Below are 13,003 nucleotides of genomic sequence, written 5' to 3'. Positions count from 1 at the left end.
CACACACACACACACACACAGCGGGGGGAACCATGCAAGGCACCAACCTGCACATCCGGAGCAATCAGGGGTTCAGAGTCTTGCTCAAGGACACTTCCACACTGACTCTGGGGGAGCCCACAGGGATCGAACCGGGAACCTTGATACGGCTGTTCTACCTCTCTACCTCTGAGCCACGTCCATGTGAAAGAGAGAGAGAGAGAGTAAATACAACGCCCCGAAAGTCCTATAAAACGTAGAAACTCCAGTAATGAATGAAAGGCACACAAAGCAGAAGCAGTTCTTCCAAATCAAACAGAATGCTGAGAAAAGGAATGAAGTGAAGGTTCACTGATCAAAGACAGAGACGTTATGAAACCCACTGACAGAGAGCTTACAGTATGCAGCACACTGTTTTTGAACGTCAAACAAGGCTTGGTTAATGAATGGTATAGAGTGCCGCAGTCCCGCCCCCTTTCAGAAAAGCGAGTGGCCCAGGAAATGAAACCCCAATGCATTCTTCCATCGGCACTTCTAATATAATTTATTTAAAGACGGTTACGCCGCGGACAAAGCCAACTCGGATCGTGACAAATCATGAAAATGAACACAATGTTTGGGGCCGATCAAATCATTAGAAAGAAGAAAAGTAAGTCTTATAAATTATTTGATCGGCCCAAAACATTGTGTTCATTGTCATGATTTGTCACGATCCGAGTTGGCTTTGTCCGCGGCGTAACCGTCTTTAAATAAATTATATTAGAAGTGCCGATGGAAGAATGCATTGGGGTTTCATTTCCTGGGCCACTTGCTTTTCTGAAAGGGGGCGGGACTGCGGCGCTCTATAGTCTAATAACAAGGCCTAGTCTATTGAAAAATAGCAGATCTACAAGCTCATAGCGCGGCCGCGCTACGACCTTGTAAAAAAGTCCCTGGAATTTCAGATGGGGGTCGGCGGCTGAATACATACATGTTGGGGGTCCTTGAACTGAAATAGTTTGAGAACCACTGACATAGTTTTTATCCAGAAATCTGCCTCCTGGTGGCGCTAGAAAAGTCAGATGTGAAAAATACAGGTCAAAGGTTTGTCCTTGGCCTCTACAGGTAAACATGTGAGAATCTGCCTCATGGTGGCGCTATAACAGGACGTTCTGGAAGATTTGGGGCAGAGGTTCATCGTTGGCATCCGGGGAGTGTGTGTGCAAAAGGTGTCATCGACCGGGTTAACGGTGCCGGAGATTAGCTGTTACAATTTACAATTTACAATTTAGGCATTTAGCAGACGCTCTTAATCCAGAGCGACTTACATTAAGCAAGAACAAAAAGCATGGGGAATACATCACATAAAAACATTTATCATGAAACATGCGTAAGCTAAGAAAGTTACAGTGGAATATCTATAATGAAACTATACATATAAGCTATACATCTATACTACTATGATATACATATGTACTATGACGTGCTATGACTACATACAATGCACTTGTTTACATAACATGCTATAAGTCTGTATCAAATGCTATCTAAGTCTACAGAATTGCTATCTAAGGGGGTGGGGTAAGTGCTATGGGCCATGATGGAGTCTGAAAAGGTGGGTTTTCAAACTACGGCGGAAGATTGGGAGTGATGCTGCAGTTCTGACTGCAATGGGAAGTGCATTCCACAGTTTTGGAGCCAGAAGGGAGAAGAGTTTGGGACGTGTGGAGCGTTGTTCCTGCGTTTTTAGTGAGGGTACTTCCAGCTTCCCTGCGTTGGCTGATCTGAGTGAGCGGGAGGGTTTGATCATACTTGCAAGATATGGGGGAGCCATACCTTTGGTTGCTTTGAATGCCAGCATCAGAGTTTTGTATTCTGTGCGGGCAGCGACCGGGAGCCAGTGGAGGGAGCGGAGCAGGGGGGAGACATGTGAGAATTTTGGCTGGTTGAAGACCAAGCGAGCTGCGGCATTTTGGATCAGCTGGAGAGGCTTAAGTGCACATGCTGGTAGGCCAGTAAGGAGGGAGTTACAATAGTCAAGTTTTGACAAGACTGTTGTCTGGATTAGGAGCTGGGCTGATTCCTGGGTGAGGAACGGTCTAATTCGTCGTATGTTATAGAGTGTGAACCTACAGGATCGAGTGACAGCTGTGATGTGAGTTTTGAACGAGAGCTGACTGTCCAGGACAACACCAAGATTCCTGGCTGTTGGGACAGACGTTACCAGGGCGTTCTCTACGGAAATAGTTAATTCCCGCATAGGGCAGGACTTAGCTGGGAAGAAGAGAAGCTCAGTCTTGTCTGGGTTCAGTTTGAGGTGGTTGGAGGACATCCACTGTGAGATGTCAGCCAGGCATGCGGTGATACGCTCTTCCACCTGAGTGGCAGAGGGGGGGAAGGATAGAAACAGTTGTGTGTTCACAGACGGACGGACGGACGGACGGACAGACAGAGACACACGGACTGCAGCAAAACATACTCTCTGATCCCGTCTCCCCAAGCTGCCTTCGGCCTGGCGGAGACAATTAAACTCAGCGCATCCGTGTGTGTGTGTGTGTGTGTGTGTGGAAGGAGGCTGAGCCATATGAGTCTATAGGAGGCGGCGCTGTCTATGGTGCTGAAATCTGTGTATATAGTGTGTGTGTGTGTGTGTGTGTGTGCCGTCCTGACGCACATTGGGGGCGGATGGGAACCGTAAGTTTGTGTTGGCCAAACGGATGGCATAAACTGCCTGCCTGCCTCAATGCCTATATATAGGCTATATGCCATAAAGGCATTGAGGCAGTGCTGCCGTTACGAAGGAAGCAGTTGTCACTCCGACATCATAACCGTGGTGTCCGACGTGACGTCACTCTGACAAATCAACACTATAAATATATCTGCTATCGTTATTATTAGTCCCCTTTCTCTTTTCACGTAAGAACGAACAGGACTTTATACCGCTCGCATCTCTCTGCATTACCAAGACCAGACCAGATCAACCAGTTTATCAGCTTTAAGGTGAGTGCCGGTTTGAACCGATTTGAACTTGGGTTGGTCGTGATGTTATTAACAGGTAAAGTAACTAACTTCCTGTTTTGTTTGGCTTGGTGGTCCCTCTAGACAGGAGTAGTCTTCACCAGGCTGGTGCAGCCTTGGGAGTTTGGTCAAGGGCAATCTCTCTATTCTTAAATGCTTCAAGAATACTGGTAATCTTAGTTGCTGATAGAAGGCCTGGTGTGCTGGATGCAGATTGAATTGGTTGGGCTGAAATTTATTTTGTTGCGAACGCAATGAGCACTTACTATGAGACCTAGCAGATCATGTCTGTCTGTGTGTGTGTGTCTGTCTGTCCCCATATATGGAACTGAGTGATTTGTGAGTCATGGTATTTCACAGTACTACACAGTTCTCACTAATTCGTAATTTATTCTAATTGTTATTGCAATTTACGATCTGCGTTCGCTTCCCGCGTTCGCGCGTCTTACTCGTGTAATTGTCTTAATGTTGGTTTATAGGTATCTTAGGTAAACTATGTCTGGTACGTTGGTTATATTGGTTTGGTTAAGTTGGTTTGGCAGGTGTATGGTTTGCACAGATTCCCATCCTTAAAAATAATAATAATAATAATGCGCTTTTGTGTTGCTGATTGTTAAAATGTGTAATGTCTCTGTTTGCCTTGTGGTAGACTGGTCACTGGTGTGTCAAAGCTGGCAGCTTATTGCGAACGCAGTGAGCACTTACTATGAGACCTAGCAGATCAGGTCTGTGTGTCTGTCTGTCCCGCTATTGTGCCCATATATGGAGCTGAGTGATTTGATCTGTGTGTGTCTGTGTGTCTGTCTGTCCCGCTTTTGTGCCCATATATGGAGCTGAGTGATTTGATCTGTGTGTCTGTCTGTCTCGCTTTTGTGCCCATATATGGAGCTGAGTGATTTGATCTGTGTGTCTGTCTGTGTGTCTGTCTGTCCCGCTTTTGTGCCCATATATGGAGCTGAGTGATTTGATCTGTGTGTCTGTCTGTGTGTCTGTCTGTCCCGCTTTTGTGCCCATATATGGAGCTGAGTGATTTTTTTGTGATTGATGCAAGTGTCTGTCCCGCTGTTACGTCACCATGACTCCGCTTCCCCCGTTTGTGTTTTTTTTTGCTGTTTGCATCTAAATTGGGGGGGTAAGTCTTCGGTTTGTTGTGGGAAACATCAGCCAAACAGACTTTGTTTACATTTTCGATTATTAGTTGCTAAACGTCACACATGTTTAGTACATGGAATTTGCTGATGGTGTCTCGGTCCCTTAAGGGTCCTGCCAAGTTGCTGATCACCTGATCAGTGTTCCCAGGGTGCACTATGAGAGGCTGGGTGTGGCCACGCTCAGTCTCTCTCTGGGCGTGCGACACTGTGAGTCGAGATTTTTGCTCAGACCAAACACACTTTGAACTGCGATAGCAGGCAAACCGTGCAATTCCGTCTGAACCACAACAAAGTCGACGGCCTCGTGTGCTGTTTGAGGTTTAAATCGTGTTTCTACGTAACAGTATGCCAGAGTAATGTGGCTCCAAAGTAACGTGTCGTTTTCTGTTTTTACCCGTGTTTCCTCATTGACTTACGGTAACCCGAAACGGAAAGAAAAGCACAAGCACACCATTCCCGGCCGAGCCGCACGTTTCGATGTATATATTGTGGGGCTTTGGTAAACCGTGCGGCCGGCCATAGACGTCAAAGTTTCGTGTCTTGATTATTGCGACGATTAAGTATGTGTTGCGGATTTCAACCTGTGTTTCTGCCATTGCATGGCAGGCACCCAGAACCAGAATAATATATACATGTATTATATAGGTTTGGTCCTGGTCCACCCAGAACCAGAATAATATATACATGTATTATATAGGTTTGGTCCTGGCGCTGCTGTGATTAAAGCGTGTGTCCTTGTGTGTGTGTGTTTCAGATCTGGGATTCTGTGTACCATGGCCGATACATGGAGACGCCTCCGTCCTCACGTCAATGCTAGCCTGGCTGTGGGCATCATCGTGGGCGTGGTGGTGTTGGTGGCCCTGCTGGGCGGACGTGGTATAACACCACTTCCACATGGTATGTTTTGCAATTCATCATTATCATTATTCCAGTTCCAATTTGTCTGCATGATCACTTCCTGTTTTCACATGTATCTACTCATATATAATATAGCATACTATCAGAATATAGAGATATTTAACACTTATCCCTTAGGATAATAATTTGGATTTTTTAGATACTTTAAAAAAATGAAGTATAGCCTATTGGCCGTATAAAGTCTTTAGTAGTTAATTATCGGTGGTCTGTGTCTCTTCCACAGGCGCAGAGCAGGCCGCTGACTCTGTTCCAGTGTCTGCTGTTCCAGTCACGGAGTGGGGGGGGCCCAAAGATGGTCTGAGGGAGGCCAGCCCAACTGCCGTTCATTGTCAGCGGAGTGGGGGGGGCCCAAAGATGGTCGGAGGGAGGCCAGCCCAACTGCCCATCGCCAGCTTTGGTGGTAGAACTCATGAATGCCACGGACTTCTGGTGGATTCCCAGTTTGTGGTAACTACTGCAAATTGCATTACGTAAGTAACAAAACGTTATTCACCCTTTTACATTCTCAGCCCTGAAGTGCTCATGCATGTGCAGAGAGAGAGAGAGAGAGAGAGAGAGAGAGAGAGAGAGAGAGGGGTAGAGAGAGAGCATAGCGCTGTGCAGAGCTCACATATAGGGTTGTTGAATAATTAGCATAATCACTAAATGAAGACAACTGTTGAATAATTAGAATAATCACTAAACGGGACATTTATAAGCTATGTTTCTCTTCCATGCAGGAAGGCAGCAAGATACCCAGTAACCATTGGGCGGTCCGACCTCGATGGCCAAGAAGGGGGCGTGATGAGGAAAATCTACCTCTTCAGGATCAACCCAAAGTGGGATCCAAAAAAGTAGGATGTTGTTGTGCACGACTGGCCAAAGATCACAGTATAGATTATTGTCCTAGTGTTTAATAACTAATATTGGATCATTGTGACTCATCCCTGACAGGAGTTGGGCGCACGACGAGGCGGTGGTCAAACTGGACCGACCCGTGGAGAACATCAAGCCCGTGTGTTTAGCAGCCAAGGGCAGCCTCTTCCTGAACGGCACCCGAGCAACCGTGTACGGCTGGGGTAAAGTGGGACAAGAAGGTAGGCCCAAGATGGCACCCTGCCCGGGGACCAAAGATCATCACATTTGGACTGATGGACTTGTATAGATTAGGGTCCAATGGGGTTCCATTTGTTTGTTTATTGGCATGAGGTTATAACCAAATGGACCCTGGAGTTTAGAGGATCAATCAGGTGGCCTCAAGTACCCCTGGAGGTCCCTGGACCACACTTTGAGTGCAGTATAGAATTTCACTGAATAAAGTTTTGAAAGAATGCTAATTAATAATAACAGCAGTATTAATAACAGTTATCGCCCTCCCTATTCTGGCACATTTACGCCATATTGACCCACACACACACACACACACACACACACACACACACACACACACACACACACACACACAGAGATAATGGTTCTGTTGTGCATTGTGTGTATTTATAGAAGACCTACCAGCACCCAGAACGCTCCAGGCGGCCAACGTGACGATAATGGACCACGGCGAATGTAAGCGGATACACAGAGAGTTGACGGACGACATGATCTGTGCTGTGGACGACGCCGGCGGCCCTGCCATCTGCCAGGTGAGAACTCCATCCACACCTTCATGGAGCACTTCAGCCACTATAGGGAGAGGAAATAGGAAGTAAAATGTAAAAAAAACATGACCAAACGTGCCTAATGATGATGTCACTGGTAGGCTGGTGGCGTCTTTAACAGTATAGGCTACACACACACCCCTCCTCTGACAGGGAAATGGTGCCACCTTTTATTTCCTATAAACGTAGAGTATAGCCAATTATTATTTTCTACCCCTTTTTCTCCATAATTTAGTCGTCATGCCAATTACCCCCCCCCCCCCCCCCCACACACACACACACACATCCTACTGAACAATGCTGTATACTGCTTGTGTCTCATCAGGGTAACTCGGGAGCTCCCCTGCTGGTGAAAATCGGCTATAACCTCATCCTGTTGGGATCCAACATCAAAGGGCCGGATGATTGTGCTGAACTGAACAGTCCAGGAGTTTACTTGACCCACGACAACACGTTCATCAAAGACGCCATTAAACGTACGCGTGTGTCCATGTTTTAACGTCCTGCATGCTGGCACGTGTGTGTGTGTGTGTGTGTGTGCATCTTATAGACACTTAAAGTCCTTTATACTGAGTTGAGTCTTTATGTATTTAGCTGTTATTCACAAAGATGGTGTGTTACTTTCATCCCGTGTAGAGATGAGCGACCCGAAACAGGTGACACAGTGTGGGATGAGGAATGTTCCAGATGTACGTGTTGAAAACGGACAGGATTCTGCGCCCCATGCTTCACCGTGGTTGGGATACATTTTGGTAATTATACTTTATACAACAGGACAGCCATATACATTGATGCTAAATTAAATTCATATTTATAGTTGCTTCAGATAATACAGTGGTTCTCAGCGCATGTCGTGTCAACGACACCCAAATTAATGCATTTGGCCGGGGACCCCCTGGAACCCCCTCAGGGACCCCTGGGGGTCCCCAGACCCTCTTTGAGAACCACTGAGCTAATAGAACATGGTAATTATGTTGGAGAAGTGCTTCATTTATGCTCCATTGTACGACAACGTCACACGGCAAAAAGAGACGATCTACAAGCTCACCCAACCCTTTATTCTGTCTGTATTTGATTCACACTTTACCTTTTTATCTTTCAGAACTGGTGGGGCGACCCAAGGGGGCATGCTGTACTGATTCATGAGAGCTTTATTTTGGCTGGTGCACAGGACCGATACGATACTTTCTCGGGGTAAGTACTGTACTGTAATCCAAACATACATAACTATGAGATATAAGTAAACACAATTTATTCACTATGTCACTCTTTCAATCTGGACTCACTATTCTGGTCATCAGTCATTATAGGTCATGGTCATTTTATTTTTATTAATTAATAGCAAATTTATAGAATCAGCCTCAGGTCTTAATGTGTTAAACCCTGTTTTCATTTAACCACATATTAAAGCCTGCTACTATTTTGGTATTAATTTGCTGAAAATAGCTGATCTACAAGTTCACAATGTGCCACAGCAAGGTGTTGTCATCTTGTAGATCTATTCATAATACACAAACAAAGTATTTAGGGCTAAAGGGATTAAATATACGTTTTACAACCAACCCATGGCTATGCTACATACATAGTCAAATGCTAAATAGTTTTACTACTTTTCTTATTAGGCTACTAATTGATAATGGAATTAAAATGTAATAATGATGTTTCTGTCCCCAGAGACCATGTGTACCTGGGTGTCCATAATAAAAAATCAGGATCGCCAGGAAGGCAGGTCATCAAGATAGAAAAGGTATGATCAATATGTCAGAACATATTACATAACTAACAGGTCTAAATGTAATCAAGTCTGAGCCTGCAGTCTGAACTAAGTCTTTAAATACACATTATAGATCCATTAAAGATCATTATAGAGCTTTTTACTGATACATTATAATGTTTATTAGAATTATTAATGTATTATTCATAAATTATTTGTGTTGTTAAAACACAAATAATTGTTTAAAACAAGTGTTTTAGCTGCTAGAGATAAAAAATTAAGAGATAAAACATTAATTAATAAATTACCCACAATTCATAGCGTTACCAGTGGAATGAGGGGTATCCTCCGAACGTCAATCATTTAATTATGCAAATTAGTTATGTATCGCGATTAGAATGTCAACAAACAATAGTGCTTTCTCACTGTTCTCAAAAGGAGACGGAATGGAAGGATATAGGCTATATATTTAATAACAATAATAATAATAATAAGGGAAACATGATGAGAAATGACTAATGAGCAAAGTAAAAGAATATGGCAATGAAATGTATAATGAATATTATTATAAATGAATATTACAAGTCATATCACACAGGAAAGTGTATTTAAGAAACTAATAATAAAACAATCAGCTTAAATACTAAAATAGACGTGATAGACATTTATAAATAGGCCAAGCATGTAGGTATAGGCACTGGCTGTGAATAAGGACAGTTTTTATAAAGTGATGCAATGAATGTCATGAATGGCGGACTCATCTTCAAAGTGCTGTCCCATTTCTTTCACAACAATGTGGAGCCCTTGCAGCCTCTCACCCTCAAGCACTTACAGCTGACGTCATTAAAGTCAATGAGGGTCCAGGGCTCAGGGCTTGAGGGAGGCAATTGGGATTGGACCTCAGACCTCACCCCTCTCTGATGTAATTTCCTGTCTCTCTTAAAACTTAAAAATGAGAGGTCGAAGTTCACCTTACAGTGTTACTGAAATGAAAGTTGTTTTTCAGAACTGAGTGTCCTGTTCAGTCAAACATTCCACAATGTGTTAAAATAAGATCTACAATCTGAGCTTTCTTGAAAATGTTTGGAAAACAGGGTTTATGTGGTTGATCTAAACGTGTGTCTGTAATTTCTCTGGTAGGTCTGGAAGCCTAGGCATGCGCCTAGTGCCGTAACTGGCATGAGGCTACTCCAACTGGCCCACCCGGTCAGATTCACCAAAAATATTCAACCGATCTGTCTCCCAAAGCCTGGCTACGTCCTCCCTGCTGGTTCTGAATGTTTGATCAATGGATGGGGACATAACCCCATTCCCCGTGAAGGCTTGGTCACCACAATCACAACCGATCAGTGCAGACAGGAATATGCTGATCGGGGTAAAACTTGGGTGAACAAATGGATCACCGACTCTACGATCTGTAGTAATGCAGACGATGAGAGCTATCGCACCTACGTGAGTGACATAGAGATGGAAACATATAAACATGATAATTACAGATAAAACACAGTCTAAAAAACACAACCCGTTTGTTGTTGTTGCAGTTTGGCAGATCTATACCGCTTAGCAGAGAGGAGAAGGACAGCCGGATCAATTACCTGCGTGGTGTCCTGTATCCTGGGGGTGAACTTAGTGGTTCGACTCTACCAGGTGTTCGAGTCTACCGTCGATTTTACCACGACGTCTCTAAGCACCTCGCCTGGATCAACGAGATTCTCTCTTGGTTCCCTGCAGAAAAAGTTCCCAGCAATGTCTGCTTCAAGAAATTTGAAGGTTAATAATTCACCTCTGAGACACATCTCACATGCAGATTAATTAACCTCTGCTAGTTTTTGAAAAAAATGTGTCTTCGAAACGCAAATGCAAATCTTCTCTTCTGGGGGGGGTGGGGGGGGGGGGGGTGAGGGGTCCGTGGACAAATACATCATCACTTTGGGGGTCCTTGGTCACGAAGCATTTTGAGAACTATACTGATTTAGAAGGCAATTTGTAGAACCGGCCCCTCAGGTCTTAATGGGTTAAACCAGCTGTTTTCATTTGATTAATTAGTGTGATGGTAGTGATCAGATGGAGTTACTTTGTGCCTTTACAGAAAAAACTTTTATAATACTCTTTATTTTTTTCAACTGTACCTTTATCACTGTTCTAGAGAACCTTTTCAGTTGTAATTATTTGAGGGACCTTTTCATGTTTTTTTTTATAGAACCCTTCATTTAAAGGGTTATTTAAACAACCTTGGTCCGAAAGGTCCTTCAGTGAACCAGTTTTTGTTCTAGTTGACACCATTATATTTCTCTCTCTCTTACTAGGCTGCTGCGCTGCGCTCTGGTGACCTCTCCACGCCGCGCACCGTGGCGCATGAACAACAACAACAACAACAACTCCACGTGGACCCACGACGACCCACGTTTGAATTAGATAGTTTATAAATGGTGAAGGAGCCATTTCTGCCTGTGTGTGCCTTTAAACCGTTTGATGGGCGGGTTCACCATGGGGGGGGGGGGGGGGTGTCACACAGGATTGACATATGAGAATATGATATTTTTGCATAACGAAAACTGCTGTATTACAACATGTGTACAATAAATGGGAACCTCACCCAACAGCAGTCAATGCCTGGACAATACATTATATATACGTGTCAAAAACGCTTTCTGTATGCATGTGCCCAGCCGAGAGGCAAAGTATAGTTTGAGCTTGCCTCTACGAATGGCACGGCGGCCATCCTTGCAGGCAGTGACAGTAACAGAATGAGAATCCTGTAGGCTGTAACCTGTTCATTTTGGGGGGCATCATCAACAACAGCCTGATGATGATGAATGATACTATGAAACTTAACGATTCATTAACTAGTACTCACCTAATCTATTTCAATTATCTTATTTAACTTCTATCCCTTCAACACAACGTACCAGACACTCCACTCAGGTTTACTTTAATGTTCCTTTGGTTGGTATTGAATTTGGTAAATATGCCTTTTCCTTTAAAGCCCCGTCAGACTGGAATACTTTACCAAATAACATTAGATCCATCTCATCATTCCCAGTTTTCAAAAGTGCATTGTCTTCCTACTTCAAAGTCTTAAGTTCTTGCTTTCGGTAAATATGCCATTATATCACCATGTTTATTCCTTTATTTAATTATTTTATTTTGTATTAGTATTATCATTATTTAATTATATGTTATTTTTTGCACTCACTGCATAGGGCATAGAATCTTCATATTGTGCTACATTATATTATGGGATTCAAAGCCCTAATGAGGTTGTAAGGTTTTCAAGGTTTCAATGTTTAATGTTTTGTCCTGTCCATGTTAGTTGTATGTAATTTGTTTTGTTTTACTGTTTTACATGTACAATAATGTTGTGACATGAATCTGTGTTGGGAGCCCCTCGAAAACGAGATGGTACATCTCAAGGGGTCTTTTTCCTAATAAAGAAACTTTAATCATCATAATGACGCCGCCACGGAGGATATGCCATGTTTAACGTAATTCCAAAGTGTTTAAGTCATAGACGCATGCGGTTTTTATGAACTTTGGTTAAAAGCATGTTGTTATTATTATTCCACTACCACCCGGCACTTCTAGTCGAGTAGACTGTCATGGTAGCTGGCTACAAACGAAACAACTTCCTCTTCAAAATAAAAGCTGCTTGTAACAATACTTTTATTTCTTAAGTGAACTACAGGATGTAGTAGACGCAGGGTGTATAGTACATGGTATAGTGAACTACAGGATGTAGTAGACGCAGGATGAAGTGAACTACAGGATGTAGTAGACGCAGGGTGTATAGTACATGGTATAGTGAACTACAGGATGTAGTAGACGCAGGATGAAGTGAACTACAGGATGTAGTAGACGCAGGATGTATAGTACATGGTATAGTGAACTACAGGATGTAGTAGACGCAGGATGTATAGTACATGGTATAGTGGGCTTGGAAGGATAAATCACACAGAAGGCAGGAGAAATAAACTCCGCAGACAGTCGGGGCTTTATTATTTTTAAATCTTGCCAACAGAATGAACAGGGACACATTATAATAACGGGATTACTTTGTTGGAAAAGTAACTAAGTAACTAACTAGTAAATTACAAAACTAACTAGTTAGTGTATTCCGTTACCAATAAAAGTTGTCTGTTACATAACGTCGTTCGCCGTTACACCCGACACTGAGTGGAACTGGGTCAAATATTGAGCACCACTGATAGAGAAACATGAGGTATTTCAGACATTTATTTTAATTTTGGCGTCAGGCCTAAATGGGAAAAAAGAATAAAACCTGACTATTATTAAAGAGTATTTGAGAGGGTGAAGGTGTGGTTTCTGGTAGAAGAACAATATGTAAACTGTCCCATTAAAGAGTATTGTAGAGGGTGAAGGTGTGGTTTCTGGGAGAAGAACAATATGTAAACTGTCCCATTAAAGAGTATTGTAGAGGGTGAAGGTGTGGTTTCTGGGAGAAGAACAATATGTAAACTGTCCCATTAAAGAGTATTGTAGAGGGTGAAGGTGTGGTTTCTGGGAGAAGAACAATATGTAAACTGTCCCATTAAAGAGTATTGTAGAGGGTGAAGGTGTGGTTTCTGGGAGAAGAACAATATGTAAAC

The 13,003-nt window shown here is 43.2% G+C and overlaps 1 long non-coding RNA gene across 1 annotated transcript in view; it reads right to left on the bottom strand.

Annotated features, from left to right (window-relative positions):
- Positions 1–13,003, bottom strand: part of LOC308309428 — a 37,955-nt gene that overhangs the window by 6,647 nt on the left and 18,305 nt on the right. Inside the window, exons 5-6 of the long non-coding RNA XR_013963396.1 lie at positions 6,537–6,707; positions 48–168 (exon numbers count right to left, since the gene is read on the bottom strand). This is a non-coding gene — a long non-coding RNA (uncharacterized lncRNA). The remainder of the gene's footprint in view (positions 1–47; positions 169–6,536; positions 6,708–13,003) is intronic.

The sequence above is a fragment of the Protomyctophum bolini genome (genome assembly GCF_963924005.1).
Source record: "Protomyctophum bolini genome assembly, chromosome: 22".
In the NCBI taxonomy this organism is placed as follows: domain Eukaryota; kingdom Metazoa; phylum Chordata; class Actinopteri; order Myctophiformes; family Myctophidae; genus Protomyctophum; species Protomyctophum bolini.
The sequence above is the reverse complement of the archived record's forward strand: the minus strand, read 5'-3'. Positions and strand labels throughout refer to the sequence as shown.